We start from the raw sequence: 21,505 nt of genomic DNA on the forward strand, positions 1-21,505 counted from the left end.
TCTGTTTGTGTGTTTTTAGGAAGACCCCATGGCCTCCCCAAGTCCATAGCTTCAGTTGGGTTTCCATCCCAGCACCTAACAGCTCTTCCACACCAGTCTCCAAGTCCACATTGCTGCTATTAATTGAGAGGCCGAACTGGGTAGTTTTCAGGCTATAATTACGTACTTTCAAAAAGCACGTACTTGGGGTAAGTGTTCTCAAGAGCTTGCAGAAATGACTGGTCAGAAAAAGCACTAAAGAAGAGAAGACTAACAGGATCTCAGCCACGCCTGTATTCAGAAATAGAGACTTCTTTCCCAGTGCTACTGTCTTCCTGGAGTTGTATTATTTTGGGTGGATGAGTCAATACTTGAATCAGCTCTTGGAAGAAAGAAATTAAGAATGAGGACAAACTGCAAGGGAAGAGTTTTCTTAAGCCAATGCTTTTAAAAAAGAACACAAACAGCATATTACTTTGTATGTAATTTAGAGGGAAAAAGGCACAAAAATGCTAACGCATGAAGTTTGCTCTTCTTTCAGCTGGTCGGCCTCTCAGTTTTACAAGTGAGTGGTACCATGCAGCTTTTCTTGCAACACTAGCAGTTCAGTATACAACTAAAGTCAAGACCCCTTGGACAAATGAAGCACAAGGGGCCAGACTCCCCACACATGAGGCTCTGTGACAGCATCTGGCACCAAGGATTTATTCACAAGACTCAGTAGAGCAAGGCAAAACAGCCACCACTCCCTGCACTGCTGAGTACTTCGGCACATCTGCACTTTGGAGGCAACTTGACAAAAAGCTAGCACTGGTTGGCAACGTCAGCATAGGACATTACGCCACGGCATCAGCAGAGAAAATCACTAACACCTCCTTGAAATGACAAGACGTGATGAAAATAGGTGTTTTCACTTTGACTGGACATGGTAGGATTTTGCTGCAGATGTTTATGTAGTTTTTAGAAGCAAGATGAAGTTTTTGGGTTTAGCCAGATGGTAATACACTTCTTCCAAAGAAAGCAGTTATCAGATGTAAGGTGGGACAGGGAAAAGAGAAGCTACTAGATCCCTTTGACTGCAGTCTCGTAACACAAATTCCAAGTTTGTAGCAGCATAAGGTAGAGCACCAACCTCCTACAGCCACTGCTCTTCACACAGGCTCTGGCAGAAGCCAAAGGGCTTCTCAGTTATCCCACTAGACACAGCCTTTGGGAGTGCAGGAGTGCCAGTCAGAGCAATGCAGAGGTCCACCTATCCTGGCCAAAACCCAAGGACGATTATTCTTGTTGCAGACAAAAGCTGTGCCTTGGCCTAAAGCCTCCTTTTGGCAGGTTCTGTGAGCTTATCAAAGCCACACAGTTTTATCACTAGCAGTGGGGTTACCAGACTATACTTCTGTGAGCTAAGTTTCCCAGCAACCAAAGTTAGCACACTTAACTAGCCTGAGGTAAGTGCACCATAGATGCAGGCAAAGTAGGCTGGTTTTCAATCCCTTACCACAAATCATCACCTGATAAGGGCCTGTCAGTTTGCCTTCACTCAGTTTCTTGCAATAACAGATAGAAAACAATACATGTGGCTTATCAAAGTATTTTCCACATTTGTTCATAAGATTTTTCACTTGCAGGAGTACAGAGAACACGTTTTCCTACTTTCTTATTTCTTTTCTCAAAACAAACAGCTACTCTGTCACAATGGGCAGATACATCATCCCATACCAGCCTATAAATGCCAGCAGTAAGTGACCTCTAGCGCTCATGCTCACACTAGAGCTTGGCCAAATGCGCAGAGAGCCATACTGATGGCATGGACTTATGTAACTATTCATATAATAACAATTTAAAAGTTACTTATCCTGCCATTCAACCACAAAGAACAGACTTTCAGGACTCCCTGGGTACTTTCTGCCCTTTGACTGAATATCCTCTCAAGGTAGATACTAAGTAGGCCTTGTGAGGGAGGATAATGCCTCCTAAACAAAAAATGAAAGGATACAAAACAGCACTGTAACCAGTGACAAGAGCTGGCACTACAAGCTCCTTTCTCCTATGGCAGCAAAAGGGAGAAGTACTCAAAGTACCTAACTGACCTAGCAGCTATTCCGCAGGAGCATCCTCATTCTCTTCCCAATGTTTTTTTTTTTTTTGGTTTTGCCAAAGAAACCAAACCCCTAAAGTACAGCTCAAAGCCGCACATCCTTAAATGTATAATTAGATGTAACTTCTCCTGACACAGCTTCTCTTAAACACTGCAAGACTTAGCATTGTGGATCATGAGTGACTTACACAGAATACCTACAAACCAGACAAAAATGACCTGAGACAGCAGTACAAGCTGAAGAGGGGCAGGGGACTCAGCAAAATGGTCTGTTCTGTCTATGCAGGTCTCTGCACACTTCACGATGTATGGAGGCATGGCTGCATGCACTTTTCACTCAGTGTCTTCCCTTTAAACAGGAGATGCAGGTACAGTTGTCATCAGTCCTGGAAGGGATACTGCATCATAAAAAGCAGAGGCAGGGTACTAACGCCATGTCAGAATCACATGAATTGGGTTACAAATGTGCAGCTCTGACCCCTGCAGTGTTTAGAACCAGCTACTCTGCATATGCAGTAACTGTATATGTGCAGGGAATTTCATAAAATGTTATGTGGGTATGTAGAGATTTTAAAATTCACTTCCATGGAAAGAATAACTGGTATTACCTCTATGAGAAACATGCAAATTATTTCTAGTGACCACACTTCCCACTGAAATTTTCAGTTTAATCAATGCAGACATTGTTTGCCTACAATCAGATTCAGTCCACAGTCTGTAACACTGATTTAGAAAGATCACTTGCTGTAGCTTGAGTCATGCAAAACCTAGGACTTATCCCTGAAATTATCTAACGCTACTGTGAGTGAAGCAATTGTGCTGCTTCCAACATCAGCAGAGGGAATAGCCATTTAACACTGCACTTCAGGATGCAAATTTAAAACAAGCAGCTGCCTCTCACAGTTACTCCTGCCAACTAAGTAAGGCTATTTAGCAACTTGCCTGCAGCAACCAAGATTGCTGGTTCTCTCCAACAATTCAGGATTCTCAGATATTCAGGTTCTCTCTGCCTCTTCCCCACCATCAAGCCTTTTAACTGGTCACTCTAACAAACAGGGTGTTTTGTTTGTTGTTGGGTTGTTTTGTTTTATTTTTAAATGCTAAAGTTCAACACTTAGTAGTGCTGTTACTACCACAAATAGGCAACCTCCTTAAAAAACTGAGAATGGATTTCAGCAAGAGATACTGGGAATGTAGGCTGCTTGTCCAGTTGTGGAACTGTCTGTACAGAGATGTCAGTTTTGCTTTTGTTTTTACGCAACTGTTCATGATTCTCTGATGAAAGGCACTGTAGAAGTTTCTAAAAATACCATGTTGCCAAACAACCTTTCCCCCTTCCCTTCCAGGCAATCTCTTTAGACTGCTGTTTTTCATCAGCCTGCAGAATCACACAAGTCAGCCCAGTCCTACTTAAATGATTCATAAATCCAATTACATCTGCTTCTTTAGGTAGTAAACGGGGCTCTAACAGATTCAACATTCAGGAACAGAGGATGTGTAGGTACCTGACCTCTGACTTTCTAACTGCTCAGGAGCTACATGTGGTTCAAACGTGCAGCTCTCCACTGGGGTTAAGCACACATAAGGCACAGTGATATCTGTCTTGAGGAGACTGAAGAATTGAAGCCATGAATACTATCTCTGCACTTGTTTCCATATGTAGAAGTGAATGCCTTGGAGTGCTACCAAGATGGTGCTGACAGGAGACTAAGGAGATGCAGCCAGGTTCTTAACAGTGCTGCGTGGTGGGAGGATAGGAGATTAGGAGCAAAAGTTCAAACAAGAGAAGTTCAGATGTATGTAAGGAGAAAAAAGTTTCCTCATGAAAGTAGCCAAGCCAGGGACTCAGTGCAGAGAGGTTGTACTGATTCTGTCTTAGCAGGTTTGCAAACATTGGCTGGCTGAAGCCTCGAGCAACCTGTTCTGATCTAACAGCTGACCCCATTTTAGGCAAGAGGTTGTGCTAGAAACCTCCTGAGGTCCCCTTCCACCTGAATTAGCCTATCATTCCTGGGTTACTGCATGACTCAGGTGCCAGCTTAAAGCAGAGTGACATGTTCATTATCCAGCCCCTTGTCCCCACTTCCAAAGTACAGCTTGTACGTATGCAGCTTGCAAGGTCTGGTATGGTGGCCATCTCTGGCCTAGTCTAGGGATGTTCAGCTATATACACTTTACATGTTTCAAAGCAGCAATTCTAAGGATGTTATTTTAGACAGCACAGATGACCCTGGAAGAAACAGAGAGCAACATATACAGCATCCCCCACTTCATGTAATTTCTTCTGGGGTAATCAACAGTACAAGATCCTCTCTGGCTCATATGGACACCTATTTTGATGTTCTCATTGTAAGATTATTTTTTTTTTTTTGCTAAACCTAGACATACAAATTTACCTGGACACTTCAACAAAATTTAAAACATGCAAACACTGTTATGTGCTGAACAACTAGAAAAAACACTAGAGATAGTAACAGTATGAAATACAGTAATATAGTCTATTTTCCTCAAAATCTACTACGTCTCATACATCACAACTTTATTCTGCTAAAACCAGAAGACTGCTTGTTCTGTTGTTGCTACTTTGCAAAGAATACGTGAGTTAGAAAACACAGCTGTATAGCACATTTCACAGGATAGAAAGTAGTGTAAGAATATGCAGAGGTGTTTGATAATCAATAAAAACTATAGTGGGGTGAATAAGAAACACAGTCTATTTATTCTAAACACATTTTCACTTGTACAATGTTTTAAATTACACTGCAGTGTTTTAAAAACTAAACTGATAAGGCAAGCAAATGAAATAGCATGACTTATTGCTAGGGAGTGAAACAGGCACTTAACAGTGACTCTAGAGTACAGGCTATGAAAACTGAAGCAACTTTCTCTGGCACAAACACTTTGACCTCTATTAATCTAAGAAGCTGAAAAATCCCTAATATTGCTATTCTAAAGAATGAAATAATGAAGTAGTTTAAACAGGTCCAAATCACACAGGTGTGTACTGCTTTTCTCTTCAAACACCATAAAAAATTGCATATTGACACTTGAAAGAAAAATCTCTTCCCCACCCCCAGCTTGCTCATTTTAAAAGGAGGGCAATGCACTGAGCACATTCTGTCTGAACACACATTTTGCTTACATCTAATTTCCTTCCTGTCTTCTCCATGCTTCTTGGTTACTCTTTTCAAGGCTGTGAAACAATCCTCTGCTTTAAGCAATTTATGTGCCTTCCCTCACTTGAAGTCAAGCCCTACCACATCAAAAACATTACCAAGTTAAGTAACCGATAGGGCTCAAATTAAGGTAACACAGAAAAGAAAACAAAGATCCCATTCTCATGGAGATCATTATACTTATTAAGAGCAAGCAGAAGAATATGCAGAATACGCAAGACATAACATACACAAAACTTCCCTGTTAATTTTTTCTGATACAGAGGTTAATTTAAAAAACAAAGCTCCAGGCAGCAGTTCTTCAGCCAACTGAGTCCTTTAGAACACTAAATCTGTGCTTCAAAGCTCTGCCTCTCTCCATCCTATTTATAATGGCAACCCTCCTGCCGACGAGCTCATTAACAAACAAAGCAGTTCTGCATCCCTATTCAGTAATAGCAAGGTCCCAGAGGTACTATGCTCACTTTTGAGTGCTGTTTTTCAGGAAGGACCGAAATGAGCTGGTCAGAGTCCAAGGGAGAACAGTAACAATCATCAGGGAAAAAGCAGACAGACACAGCCGTTCACTCGACAGTTCCACAATCCCTGAGGGCCCACAGGCAAGGTGTTTAGATGCAGCTTTACTAGTTTCTACTAGAAGATACTTATTTCTGGAGTTTCTTTTGCTAAGAAAGTATCTTGTAGGAAGTATCTTGCAAGTATCTTGCAAGTACCCACATTCCCTGGTATAAGGCTGGCATACCATACCATATCCGTGAAAGTTTCTCTTTTTCAGAAGAGCTTGCTGGAGAATTCAACTGGGACACTGCTGCCAAGCTATGCTTCACTAATATTCTTGTATTGCATTTTCCCACACACAGTGCCCTAAGTGAACAGGGCCTGTTTATTTGTTATTTTATATAAAGACTTTTTTCCCTCCTTTTTATCATGTCTTTAGATTTGGATTAATCTCAAATTAATATTTGGATTAATCTAAAATTAATAAATCTAGCATCCTCTCCCCTCACTCCCAGAACACTGAACTAACAGGTAAGTACATCTGATTAAGTGTATCACAAATTAGAAAGCCAGTACAAATGATTTCCACATTTCAAAGTAAATTACTAAAGCAGCAATAGCTATTAATCTCTCAATAATAGAAGTCAATTACAGCTCTGTGACACACCACCATAAAAACATTTAGCTCTCTTAAAATTGTCATCTGTTAATGACTTAGAAAAAACAAGCCAAGCATGTTTCACCAACACATAAAACTAAGGATGCATTTAATATTCTCTCTGGAAGCATTTGAGAAGGTTTCTACAGCAAAGTTGAGATGCCAAGAGGATTACATTTACCTTAATGATACACTGTAAGAAAATATGCAGCAAAACAACTCTCCCTCTGTGTGGCTATTCTGTTTCCCAGGACTCTACTGAGTCACTAAGCAATTCCTATTAATACTACCCTCCCTGCTTGAATTTATTTATCCCCAAATCCATACTAAATATTTATATCTCCTGTGGACATCACCACAGATTAAATCCATTCTTTACCAGTGTTTAACTAAGAAATGAACCAGTACAGTCCTGCGCATTATTATTTGCATTACTTTAGCAGAATACTGAGTTCACTGCAGGAGTTTCTCCTCCTCTAGCGGCCTGTTCTAGATCACAAAGCTTTCAGCAAATGTACACGTGCTCATTCTAATTAGTCTGGGAGTCCAAAAGAATTAGTTCCAATTTCAGTATATTAATCTATTAATCACAGTTTCTTAAAAGCTTTAAAAAACATAGCTAAAAGAACAAACATTCTGGCTAGCACATGATGAGAATCTGTTGTTTTAAACTAATGGCCAGTTCTAACTAATGAAACTTGACTAGTACCTTCTGAGGAACAATGATTTTTGAATGTCTCTGTCTACTCTCTGTGAGACGCTTTGGGCTCGATGTACAGCTGTGCTCCCAGTCCCACTCACAAGGAGATGGCAGTGCAGTAGTTTGCTCCCTGAAAAACAAAGTTTCATTTCAGAAATATATAATCACAAAAGAATGACTGTGAAACCTGGGACACTGACGTCCTAGATATAAAGAAGATATAAAATACACATCCCTGGTTAGTTTGGCATGCTTTAGCTTTCCTGGGAATCAAGTGGAAACAGTACTTAAAGAAGGGAGACACTCAGCAATATTTACACTTGCAGCAATACTGCAAACTTCCATTCAGTCACTATCCTCATGAGGCATTCGTGCAAACCTGCACAGCAACCAGCAATGCATTTTTAGTCTTAGTGTGATGGCTTCGTTTGCATTGAATTGTACAAAGTTAAACTGGTAAGAACATTGTTCTTACTGAGGTTATGCTCAAGGTACAGATACATGCACTCCATTACTTCAACTGGTAACTTAACAGTTACTGAATGATAGAAAAGAAGCAATTCCCAATGTAATTTTCAATTCCTTCCCTTGCTCAGGGGCCTCAGCTACCCCTCTTCTGTACAAGCAGTATGTTAGCTTCCATTTGGCATCCATGTCACAGGGCTCCTCCTCTATTTCATCTCTTGTCCCAGCCCTTGATTATCCCATGTAGGAAAACAGAAAAAGGACGGTTTAACTAAGATGAAAGAAGAACTTTTGACAGAAATAGAAACAGAAGCCAATGGTTAGGGTTTCCTCTTTGGGCTTTGTTTTTAAAATAAAACAAACATGCATCTTGATCATCTGAATTCCTCTCAAAGAACACCTTTCCAAAGTCTTCCATCTTCAAAGAAGGAATAGAGCGAGACTTCCCTGGAAGAATATCTTAGCTGTACTTGTTGGCTTAACTTTTTTTTTTACCTCCAGTGTATATGTTTGGCTTTGGTTTTGGTTTTTTGGGGGGTTTTGTTGGTTAGTTGGTGTGTTTTTTTTTTTTTTTGGGGGGGGGGGTGTTTGGTTTGGTTTTTTTTGTTTTGTTTTGTTTTTTTTTTGGTGGTGGTGGTGTTTGCTTGCTTCTTTTAGTCTTGTTAATACTCCATTACCCATTTATAGGTAGCAGGAGAGCCGTAAGAGATACTGAAAGAATTCTGCAGAACTTCACCAATTATCTGCAAGTCTACCCCACATTTTATTGATGCATAGTGTGCGGCACCCCCTTTTTCCTGAGCAGAATCATAATGAGGTCCAAGATTAAAAAAGCAAATATAAAACTTCTAACATATTTTTAAAATTATATTTCATTGCAGATGAACTTCTTAAAAACTTAAGAAATGTAAGCACCTGCCAGACATCACACTGGTGAAGCTAGGAGGTCTTTTCCCCTGCCTGCTGATTCTTCCAGCATAAAAGCATCTTTCTGAAAGTAATCAACTGCTGTTTTAAATCAAGGCATGATTTCAGAAGTCGCACAACAAAAGGATGCTTAATACGAGTTTCTGTGAACAATAAAGAGCAGCAAGAGCTACGCTGTATATTATGAACAAACATCAGCTTTATTGTTCAGGCTGTGCATGGAACACTATTCTGGAAGCTGCAGTAAAGTTACACAAGCAAGCCAAATCCAAAACTATTCTGCCATCATTTTGCCCCTGCATGTAGATGCCAAAAGTTATGAAAACTGATTTGTCACAGAAATCTCATCACTATTCCAAGGAAAATGGAAGTAGAAAAACCCCACACTTTGTAATACCTTTCATATGGAAATGGAAAGGAATGCCTTAGCAAAACAAAGTATTTGCCTTTCTGGCTTTCTTTAGCACCTTAGCCTGGGTTTTTAATCAGAATTTTCACAACTTTCAAGAGATGGCACTGAAGCTAGCACCACAATAATGTTGGGTTTTTTTTAATTTGAAGAGATGACTAAGAGAAATAAAGGAAGCATATAGGTTAAGCATGCACCTGGATTTGCGCAGTGGGATAATGACAGATGAGGACCTCTATATCCTGCATTCAGTATTAGGCTTTGGCAGGTGCCTCATATTTTGTTGTTTTTTTTTCCCAACACATACACACTTCTAAACCACTTTTTTTATAGCAGCGTGACAGGGTACCTCCAGAAGTCAAGCTATAAGCTGATGTTTAGCAAAGTCAGTTATTAATTTGCTTGTTCCAGTTATACAGAGTAAGCATTCTGCAGCTACAAAAAAAAGAACAGTGCTTTTTCTTCAACTCACAGTTTACCACAATTGTTGGTTACCAACCTCTAGTTCCCTGAAAGTTTTAATGAAAACATAAAAGGGATCCCTCTTACAGTCCAATGACAACACCTTTCCTGCTTTTGTGAAATGGCTGGAATGGCAAACCCAAACATAATCCACATACGTCTTAACCAGCTTGGAATTCCAAGTGCGCACAACAATCACATTAACTAAACCTCTCCCTTCCTGAAAGGAGGGAGATGCCCTATAAAGCATGCTGGAAATAAATCCAAATATTAACAGGGTAGTGTCTTTTGCACTTTTGATAATGACTTACACTCAGTAGTAGATGGAAGTGAAGCAGTCCCAGTCACAAAACAAAAAATAATGAATACTACAGTTAATAAGTTTCATTTTTAGACAGCTTGTTTCAAGCTGTGACTGTGGCCAAACAAACCTACTTGAAAACAAAGAGGAATTTTGCAGGAATGTACCATTACTTTCCAACCCAGCTTCTCAAAAGTATCAAGAGCAGTCATGTACCGTTTAATCAACATGCAAAGAGTGGCTGCAAAATTCAAACAGATTGGCATGTAGATAACTTACATGAAACAATTAAAGGAAGTCACAGTCTAGGACACTACAATGTCCTGTGTCCAAATACACTGTACTAACAACTAACAACAGATTTTTAACAAAAAGCCCTACAAGTACTCATTAACACAGTATAAGAAACTTAGGACCAACTTAAAGAATACTTATATTCATAACAGGGTGGAAACTGTTGGCACCAGCATATATTCTAAACTAGTTTTTGCTCGTTTGGTGATAAAACTATAAAAAAAAAAATCATATGGTGAACTGCATTTTAATTGCTTCTACTGTTGCTGCCACTGCTAAGAGGAAGTGCTCTTGTGAAAAAATTACAGGACAAATCTGAGTTCAGTTATAGCCAGTCAATGTTACTTCTTTGAAGTCTTACTAAACATAAAACTATTCCAAACCAGCAGAAACACTAATTGTGCTTGAACAAAAGCCTCTGACATTTTGCACTCCTCTGCAATGTCTGAAAAGCATTCTAATGTACAACAAAGAGACTAGAAGGGCTGTGAAGAAGTAGCATCATCTATTGATGCTACTTACACAGGAGGAGGTGGGAAAGAGCGACAATCCCCTTTCACACGTTTAAGTTTTTGAGGGAAACCTTTGTGAACAGAAAGAACTTTCCAAACCCTAATAATCAAGTTGTTTGATACAAGAAAGCACTCTCAATTTTTTTTTAACAAAACCAGAATGCTTGGTATTTCACATTTTGAACAGTAGTAGCATTAATTTACTTCTCTCATAATAACTGAAGCTTTCCTTTAGGGAAACAGTATTCCTAAATATGATGAACTCCTGCTTCCTGTCAAAGAACAACAGTTGCACACACAGAGAAAAGTGATCTTCCACTTTTAGAAGGTGCTAGCTCTGTCATGGACAAAATTATATATTTCTTAAATGATGGTGAAGGGGAACACACATGTACGCGCACCAGGTTAGTAGGAAGCAACAAACACAAAACAACCATTTATTTTCATTCTGTTGAGTATACACCTGCTTGTCCTTTGTGTTCTTTAGCAAACTTCTGATTTGGAAACAACACATTCTCCTACTTATTCTACTGGTCAAGGACAAGAAGGACACATAAATCTCCAAAGAAACCACCAAGTTCAACCACAGCTGCAGAAGATACACCATTTGGAAGGTACAAAAAAAGATTAAATGTTTTACAAATGACTCAACTCTCTTCTGCTAACAAGTTTTAAAATTGCATGTATCAAGGTGAGGACAGGTTTTCCCGTAAGTACATACTGATTGTTTTTTTAACACTTACCCTGGATGTTGCCACAGATTTGCATGTCTACCCTCAGGAAGCAGTTCCCTCTTGTTAAGGGGAGTAATACCTATCGCTGCTTCTAAAATAGTTATGTATTTCTTGTACCGCATCCTGCCTCTCTCAAGAGTTCCACCACGTTAAATTATCATCCAAATGTAGACGCTGCAACTGAAGTCATGCCTCTTCACTTATCTTAGCACTTCTCCCTCATGTTTTTTAAAACACGATGTGAGTCTGAAGCATAGAAGTAAAGCTTTTTCCTCTCCCAGGCTTGGGGACTTATTAGGAGAGAGAAACCAAAGTAAAACTCCTACCAGATTCCCCAAAACGTCACTGTTATGTAACTCAATCTTTGAATAAGACACTAATGAAAATGACTGAAGAGACAATCACAGTTCTAAGCCTGGCCGGATAATGCACACTCTCCAATTGACTAATCCTTTGCTAAATCTCCACTGTCTATAATCTTTCAACTGCTAATGGAGCACTAGGTAACTCCTCTGTAAAATCCAACCAGAGAATAATAGAGATCTGCACAGGAAACTTGAGACTGCTTTAGACACTGTGATGGACAACAACAGGTTTTGTTTCAAGTTTTTTCCTCAGCACCACAAAGCTCTGTACATGGGAAGTGTTACAAGAGATTTATCTGATCTGTTCAGAACAGGCATGGACAAATTTCCATACGTGGCTTGCACAGCATTATGAAAGACAAGAGACTTCCATTATGATGCCTACTTGTCATTCAAATATGCCTCACACAATGCCAAAAACACTTCCCATGTCAAAATCGTTCTAGCCATGAGGTAAGTAATTGTACATGCCAAAGACCTCAGGCACTAACTACAAAGGAGGAGACAGATGTACATGCTGAAGTAACATTGACATTTTGGAAATCCTGCAGTACTGTCAAACTGCAGTATTAAGAGAGACGTACTTGATTGCAAAAAGACTAAGGAAATTGTGTTGTAATGCTACTTAGATCTGAGATAGTAAAATATGAATTATTTACATATATATTACATAAATACTACATACTTAAGCAGTATTATACATAAAAATGTAAAAAGAACAGATGGGACAGTAAGAGTGAAAACTTCAGCCACAATTCCCTCTGTGAACTGTGCATTTTAATTATTCCCTAGTATTATTAGGCATATCTCTATTTCTGTTGGGGTGACTTAACATTCTATGCTACTTTAGAAATGTGTAAGATGAAACCCACTAGTTTTCATTACTTATTTGGTAGAATAATCAGCTCTTGCAATATCTGTATACCACTGCAGCTCCTGTATTACTTACAATCCTGTGTTACCTGTATTTGGTGTTCAGTATTCATTCACATTTGTAGGTTAAATATGCACACATGGAACTATTTCAAGTTATTACCAAATAATAATCTGTGAGACTGCTCTTGGAAGAGCAAAATAAAATCGAGTATCTTTTAGATTCACAGAATACCAATAGAAACAACTGTCAGAGGGGAAAAAACTTAATTTTCACCTACATAGCTGCATGCTGATATGTAAGGAATATGCAGTCTGAAAATGCAGTTTTACTTAAACACCGATTTTTTTTTTAATCTATATGAGATTCAGTCTTTCCTCAGAGTCAGTTTTGGTATCAAGATCAGTACTGCCATAATTTCTTCTATGAAGTTCTGCTACTTCTTTCTTTCCATCCCTCCTCTCCCCTGTAACAATGTTCTAACACTAGATTTTCCCCTTACAGATCTAATTAACAGTTCTTGCAAAAACTTTCCCAAAGTATTTTTCAAAACCTATGCAAAGTATAAAAAGCATTCGGTGCAGCTCTGGTCCATCTTTTGTCCCTCTGGGCAAAGCATATAAATTCTTACTAAAATAGGTACCCCACAACTGCTCTTGTACACAGAAAAGCCAAGCTCACACAATAAGCACACATTACACCCAAGCACTGCTTTTGATTAAATTGTTCATGAAATCTCCTGGTAGCTAGAAGGACTGACTCACAGTTTATCAACTTCACAGAATCATAGAATGGTTTGGGTTGGAAAAGACCTTAAAAATCACCTAATTCCAACCTGCCCTTCCACTACACCAGATTGCTCAAGGCCCTATCCAACTTGGCCTTGAACACTTCCAGAGATGTGGAAGCCACAACTTCTCTGGGCAACCTGTGCCATTGTTTCACCACCCTCATAGTGAAGAATTTCCTCCTAATATCTAATCAATGAAATAACCTAAAATGTAGTACATGTTTTCAGTTATGCGATTACCCTGCACATCTTTATCTTACAAAACTCAGATTGTAACTGTATTGTCTGCAATCCACGTTTGTATACTTTAAATTCACAGTAAAACAGGACACATGTTCTAACACAGACCTTGCACCAGCATTCATAGAGCTTAGGGTTGGAAAGGGCCTTAAGGATTACCCAGAACTTCTCTGGGCAAACTGTGCCAGTGTCTCACCACTGTCTTACTGAAGATTTTCTTTCCCAATATCTAACCTTAGTCTCCCCTCTTTCAGTTTAAAACCATTCTCCCTCACCCTGTCACTATAAGCTCTTGTAAAAAGTCTCTCTCCAGATTTCTTGTAGGTCTCTTTAGGCACTGGAAGTTGCTCTAAGGTCTCCCCAGAGCCTTCTCTTCTCTAGGCTGAACAAACCCAATTCTCTCAGCCTGTCTTTATAGGACACGTGCTCCAGCCTCCAGATCATCTTCACAGTCCTCTTCAGGACTTGCTTCAACAGCTCCACATCCTCCTTATGTGGCAGCCCTTCAACTGAACTTCCTTTTGCTTTATCTGAAAACAGAAATTCAAAGGTGCTAGTACATCTCTTGTTAGAGAAGGGTGGCTTTTGCAGAACTAACATAAAGCCTAAAACATGCAGTCTTCCATTGCTTTCTGTTGGGGAGTTACCATCCACTCCCCTTCCAGCTTTGTATTTTTTCAGGAAGAATGGACATCAAGTTTTATTGGAAAGAACACGGTGTAGTTTTCTTATCTGGGAACACAGAAGTGAACAAATATCTAAGAGTTAAGGTGTAAGAAAATATTTGTGTCAACCTCAGGAATTCATGCTTCTCAGCCAAATTTCAAAAGACAACAGTAAGAAACCACCCCACAGTTCAGCTAAAAAAGATTCTTGGCTTATTCACTATATTGGTATTCTCCACTAATCTTTTTCCCTATGAATCTCTCACACTAATTACTAATCAGTTTACCAAACACAGAAAAACCAGTTACACGCATTTCTATGAAACAGGTACAGCACATTGTGGCAACATGCCATGAGGCTTCAAGCACTTGTCATGGCCTTACCATGCTAGACTGGCTATAGGGAAACAGGACTCCACGAAAACTGCCAGCTTTTCTTTCTCCGTTCCAAAACTCCCTACTCTTTTCTGTGCTTCCATAGCTGAAACAGCAAGAGAAACCCCACTGATGTTTCACTCTTGGCGCAATGATTTCAAACCAGCTGAAATTCTACAGATGACTTTTGCAAAAGCAGTTCTGAAGTTTCCTTATTTTCAGTCACCCTGTAAAAATTGTAAATTCAATTACAGTGGATGATTTGGAAAGCAATAAATATTTCCAGAAATGGGGAAAGAATGACAGAAACTCTTTTCCGCATTAAACATTTATGAGGTCAAAGCAAAAGATGCCTTTTGCTCTAATCCTTGACAGATGAGAAGAGAGTCATACTCCCCTTAATGAGATATAGAACATACTTCATGTAAACTGATGACACAAGCATGATCACATCTTTAGTCACTTTGGACCCACCCACAGAGGAGATAACCATTGCCCAACATAGCCACAAATTACTTTCCATCTTTGGAAGGTGACAAAATCCTGTTCTTTCTCATATCTCAAAAGAAAAAAAAAATATAAAATGCACAGACCAAAGGATTTTCTCATGAAGAAAGCAAAAGGAAAAAGTTTTTTTCCTACACATTTTTTCTCAGGTTGCAAGAACAACTATGACAGACAGTTGTTAACTTCCAAAACATATGTGCCTCATTTGGGCCATATAGCTAAAAAACAATGAAAACCGAAAATCAATCAATACGTATGTCAATCTTGATCCATTGAAACAATCTTGAGACAAAGGAGCATCAAGGATGAGACTGGGGGCATGGGGACCGGAGTGATTTCATAGAAAGATAAGGACCCGGAAACATCTTTCACACAGCATCACAGGTTGCAGTTGCTTTTAGCCCCTCCTTAAGAGATTGCCCACTGCCTGAATAGTCCATATGTTCCTGTAGATTCTCAGAATCAGCTTACACAAAGTTGTGTTAAGGAGGCTAGAGACACCAGCAGTCAAATCTGCTGGCTATTAAGCAGAGCTAGATGATGAAGCAGATGTTAGAAAAGAGAGCACAAGCCAGACTACTGACAGCCTTGCTGTTAACAGTGACGTGCAGGAGAGATTTAGGGGTCTTCTCTAATGTCTCTTAAGGGGGAGGGAAAAGAAAAAGAGAGAAACAGGGGGAAAAAGAAAAAAACCACAAAAAAAAAAAAACCAAGGCAGCAAAGCTAGAAACAAATAGCTCTAAGAAATATGCAAAACCTTGGTCTAGATGAAGCCGAGCCAGACATTATTGAGTTCAGGCTCAGTTTATCAATACAATGCACGCTGATGTCAAAGAGTTCGTTTTATTTGACAGTAATGATAACAAAACACTTTGGGGAGAGATATTACTAAGCCATTCTGAGGAAAAATCCAAAATGGCCTAAAATAACTGAACTCAGACCTAGCTTAATGAAAACATACCCACACCTAAGAAGACATCCTAAATCTTACATTTCACATGTATATAGACCACACCTGAGATAATCTCCATACCATAATATGCATTGAGAATTAAAAAAAATTTCTCAAAAGCAATTCTGCTTTTTGAGAAAGCTGGTGTAAGACAGAAGCAAAGACAACAGCACAGAAATGGAGCAGGCATTGGGGAAAACCAGAATAAGAGGGGATTTATATTTTTTGTAGCTTGCACACTTACTGGCCTTACTACTGTATCACACAGTATTCTTATAAATCATTTTCCCATTACACATGAAAACACAGCACTGAGTTTCATTTTCTTCCTAGATCAGAAGCCATGGTTACATGTGGATCCAACACTCAGATGCACAATGACAACGCTGACCTCAATTCAGGAAGACCTAGGTAGCTCACATTTCCTAAAAACAAAACCTGCAACTGATGAATATACACCAGTGCAGATGCCATATAATATATCAGACCAAACCTCCCACAGCTCACTGGGTTGTTACCAGGCTTGGATAATAAGCATCCTAAATACATTCACATCTGAAAGGGTCACATAACACTGGACAGAAAGGAGTTGCCGCAGTCTGCGTTCTCATTTAGAACAGAAATGTACAACACTCCCTAGCAACAGGCACCTGCAGAAAACAATAATTTGAATCAAAAGAAAATAAAAAACAACAACAAAGCAACTATAAAATGACATAAACATTAACAGTCTAGGTTGTGAAACTATGTGGTCTTTACTTCTGCATGAAGTTGCTTAATTCCTACACTGCAGTCAATACCTGTGTTGATTATACACTATTTAAGTAAAACAACAAAACCACCTCAGCCCTCTACTGTTAAATATAGGCTTTGTTTGGCAATACACACACACACACACACACACACACATAATAACATTAAGTTCTAAATCACAATTTACCTATTCAGAAAATAAAAATTCTGCGGCAGGACCAGGATAACCCTGGTACTGATAAAAGGACAATAAAGAGCAACAGAAGGCTCCAAAGGCTCTGGGACAAGAAATAAGCATAGCAGCAGAAATACGTATCTAGTACAGTGCTGCTCCTTCCTGAGAAAGAGGATGGTTCAGGTAACAGAAAAGCACCCTGCCCTTGAGCAGCTCTATTTTGTCATAGAATCTGAGAGAGAAATCTGTGTAGAAATTAAACCTCAGTACTTATCTGGGAATTTCCAAATAACTTCCTTGGTCTGGGACTGAAACCAAACCTTTAACTGTGACAGACAACATGCACTGCCGTGCATATGACAGCACAGCCACACAAAACCAGTCATACTCATGCTGGGGGCTGCAATCTCTTTTGGTAAGTAAGTCACCATTCGCAAACATTCTTCACTATGGCAAGATCCATACTGAAGACAGGCCTTATAATTATGCCCTATCTGCTTGTTGCCATAAATGTTCGTTTTACATATAGATTATCTCACTTTTGAGGAATCTAGTTCTAAAAAATCACAGAAATTCACTGCAATTTGGGATTAGGATTCACAGACATTATGCAGCTGATGTCAAGTAATAATTGTCAGATTCGATATATTTTTTGTCAGCAGTATTTTCATACCTGCTTGAAAATAAATCAGACTTGAAAACATCTAAACTCCGTAAAGTGTAGCTGTTGTATCATGATTGCTTCCCCCTGTTAGAATTAGACGGATACCAGAATTACTACAGCAGGATGGAACTGATGCAGCCAAGGCATGACAAAAGTTACACCCTCCTTGAGAACGTAAATACTGTTATTTCAGCAATTAAGAGAGAACAGTCTTGTAACAAGAGATTTCTTTTACCCTACAAGGAAGTTCTGGAGACAGACAACGCTGGTAACTGTTGAAACACACACAAATGCTATCTGCCACCTAAATTTGCTCCAAGTTAAATGCAGCTTTGAAGTAATCCTGAAATATTAAGCCATTCCCCAGCTGAGAATTACTGTGATCCAGGAACTTTCTGTTGCTTTCAAGCATCCAGATTTTCACGATCTAGGAACTTTCTGATGCTTTCAAGCATCCAGCTTTTATAAAGGTACAAGACATCCCATTTTGTGAACTATGTCAGTGCCTAAACATTATTTTAATCACTAGAAAAGATCCCCTGGTTGTCCTTAGAAGGCACTGAACCAGGAAAGTGGGGATTAAGCAAACAAAAAAAAGTATCAGACACTTAATTACTTTGATGCTTCATTCTGAAGAGCTCTGTTGAGATTATAGCTCATGCAAAGTATTGGGATCATCCTAACCCCACTGCATAATTCTCAGCACTCATCTTCAGTCTCACAAAACCAGTGTAGTGGCTCTGAGAACAGCAGCCTTTATTGGCACTATGATACAGAGCAATGAAGAATGCAACTGAAGGTAGAAGCAATTCCACCAAGCCAGAGTGACTTCCTTTTGCAAAGAGGAGTCACTACCACTACCTGAATGCAATGTTCAGGGCATACAAGGTGTTTGCATATAGCAGCCTGGAAGCAATTATAACAGTAAACTCACTGAAGAGTCAAATACATGCAAAAGGCTTCCCCAAAAGCCTGATGAAAGCCCTCATAAACACTAGGTTAAGCTAAGTATAAATCCTACCAAGTCTAAATGGCATACAATGCTTACTAAATGCATTTCAAAGTCTCTTCAAGCAGCTTGGTTATCTAGCAATGAATATCAACTTACACAAGCAAACTTCCCATGCTGTCCAGTACCTGATCCTTGCTATGCAGGCCTCATGGACCCTGACAAGGGTCAGAGCTTGGAAGAGTTTACAGACGGATCCTTAAGATTATGAATGCTTCAGAAACAAAAGGAGCTATTTTATCAGTCATAGCACTTGTGTTTTCTTCTCTCTGAACCACAGCTGAATCACAGTCCTAAACCTTTAAAATAAAACACTGCTGAGCAAAATAAAAGGTGAGTCATTTTAATTTGTTTCAAACCATCCCATCTTATAACTACAGCCAAAGATTAAAGCAATGCAGACGTTTGCTGGCCTCTGTAGGAGCACAGCTGTGGGGCTGAGTGCTTTCAAACACCATCCTAGCTGTTGGGTTCAACACCAGGTTATAGATCAAAGCCAGGGAGCAGATTATTCAGAGATTCGAGCTGTTTAAAGTGAGATATTATTAGAAAGCAACATTGGAGGCATGGAAGTTTTCAGATAACCAATCTGACAGATGAGTGTATGACTCTTCCACAGGTATGTTCAAGACAGTATGTACTTTTTCACATTGGAAAAATATGCAGAGGGCACAGGTTTCAAGTAGGGGAAAAGTAAGTGCAGAGCTGCCTAATAACGCTGGTCGATCAACCTTAACACTCCACAATTCAAACCTGATGTACCTGAGCTACAGCACCGCAAACAAGGCCGATGCGAAAGCACTTTAAGGAGCGATCGAGCATTTGGCCCCTGGAACTGCCCGTTCCTTTGTTTTACAGTTCCCTGTTAACTAGAAACTTCCCCTGACCCAGTTAGCCAAAGCCCAAGGCACGGCTGGAATCCACTCGGGATGTGCCAACACACAGACTTCAGTCATTCTGTGTATAAGAAAGGCAGACCCGAGCCCCCCGCCTCCGGGTGTGCACAGCTCCCGAGGGTCAAAATCGGGGTAAAACCATCCCTGATCCCCCGATGACATCGCTCCCGCTCTCCACGCAGCATCGAGCTCTCCCAGAGAGTACTTACCACGGGGAAAGTCACCGAGAGCCGCTTAATCCCGTTAGGAAAAGCCGATCCCCGGCCCAAACCCGCTTGTGCGCCGGCCCCAGGGGCGCTCCAAGAGTTTGGAGGGGGGGGGCGCGGGGGCAGTCCGGGGGTTTAAGCGTTGGGAGGGCAGACCCCCCTCCGGCTCTCGCGGACAAAGTGCGTCCGAGGAATCAACCGAGCGGGGGCAGACGAGCCCGGAGCACACAAAGAAAGGAGCGGGAGAAGTCCCGCGCGGCTCTTCCCGCAGCGCGGCCCTTCCCGAAGCGCGGCCCCTGGAGCGTGGAGCGGAGGCAGCGGCGGGGCCAGGTGGGGGGCGGCGGGACGCCGCACCTGCCCGAAGGGAGGGATGCAGGGGTGCGGCCTGGAGGGGGGCGCAGCTCACGGGAGTACTCGCCTGCTCTCGGAGGTCGTTCCGGTGTGCCGGCGTCTGGCAACTGGGAAGCCCCGAGAGGCGGCCCGGTGCTGGCACTGTGCGCCCTCCGCTACCCTCAGAGGTCCCCGCCGCCCTGACGGCTGTCACAGCAACGCTGAGTCCGAGTGAGTGCGGAGCCGAGCCCCGAGCCCGTGCGGTCGCTCCCACCGAGTCGGGCGATTTCCTGGGGGCGGGGGCGGCGCGGCACGGCCGGGCTGGGGCGGGGTCCGGCTGCAGGTGCCGGCCTCTCCCCCAGGTGGGGCAGGCGGCGGGGGTACAGCAGTGGCGGACGGACAGGCGCCGGGCCGCGTCCGCAGGCGGGGCTCCACCTGCGCCTGGCCCCGTCGGGAGGGGTGACTCCTCCGGCGCCCCCGGCCCTCGCTAGCACACTAACACACACACACACACTCTCACACTCCTCAAGCTGTCTCTCGCCCAGAGGCGGCGGCGGGCGGGAGAACAGGAAATACCGGTCGCAGCCCGGTACTCAGCGCCGCTGAGTCACCGCGGCGCGGCCGCCTCGCCCCCCAGCTTTTCTTTTCTCAGCCCGTTCCGTCTGCCGGGAGGGGGCCGCAGCTCTGCCCCCCGCCTCCGCCCGAAGCCCCCCACGGCGGGCCCGGAGCGGAGCTGTTCGGCCGCTGCCGCTCGCGGGGTGCACCGGCACAAACGTTTGTGTGATGTTTCCGTTTACATCAGGTTCTGTTAGGAGCCTGGGATCGTTGCCCAGCTAAACTTCTCTAACCGGAAGACCTCTGAAGCGGCTCTAAAATCCACCGCACAGTGGTGGCTCTGCACGTATGCTTCTGGATCGGTTTCTTTCCTGCTTTTTATAGCAGAAGACCCATGGCCAACTTCCCTCCACTTGACTGGTGCGCTCTGGCAGCTCCGAGGAGCTGGGTGTTCACATCATCACTCACAGCTGAAACACCCAAGATTAGCAGAAGGCAGAGGAGCTCCATTTCCAGGCGAGCACATGAAGTGTCACCATGCGAGGCCGTACCGATACTGTTCCCGAAACCTTCACTTTACAAAAGGGAGCTGCACTTGAGACTGGCATTCCACAGCTATCAGCTTTCTGGCATCACTGATGTCCTGCAGCCGAAATGAGAAAGACAAGGCCAAGCAGCCCTGACAGGATTCTTTGGAGTCAAGTTTCTTCTGCATTGTAAAGCATTAAATGTCACCAGGAATTCCTTATCTGCTCTCTTAGGTGGTTAAACCTCACAGGAGCCCCTCTGAAATCAGTAATCCCCCAGCACCAGGCCAGTGACACAAAACCTACTGACAAGTTTTGAGGTTTGTTGTTAGTTGCTGATGAGAAAGGGCAGATGATTTTTCGACAGACACTAAATACTCTACATTCCCACTGCATTCTAATTCAGGTT

At 41.7% G+C, this 21,505-nt stretch overlaps 1 long non-coding RNA gene across 2 annotated transcripts in view; it reads right to left on the reverse strand.

Annotated features, from left to right (window-relative positions):
* LOC133210122 (uncharacterized) overlaps positions 1–19,796 on the reverse strand; it is a 39,125-nt gene extending 19,329 nt beyond the window's left edge. Inside the window, exons 1-3 of one of the 2 annotated variants that reach the window (XR_009724866.1) lie at positions 19,688–19,796; positions 7,119–7,239; positions 6,478–6,667 (exon numbers count right to left, since the gene is read on the reverse strand). This is a non-coding gene — a long non-coding RNA (uncharacterized LOC133210122). Of the gene's footprint in view, positions 1–6,477; positions 6,668–7,118; positions 7,240–19,687 lie in introns of those variants that run through there. The other variant, XR_009724867.1, reaches the window with a different exon arrangement.
* Positions 19,797–21,505: the final 1,709 nt, after the last annotated feature.

The sequence above is a fragment of the Neopsephotus bourkii genome, unplaced genomic scaffold (assembly GCF_033783945.1).
Source record: "Neopsephotus bourkii isolate Nb327-2 ecotype Australia unplaced genomic scaffold, CSIRO-AGI_Nbou_v1 NB_388, whole genome shotgun sequence".
NCBI classification, from domain to species: Eukaryota; Metazoa; Chordata; class Aves; order Psittaciformes; family Psittacidae; genus Neopsephotus; species Neopsephotus bourkii.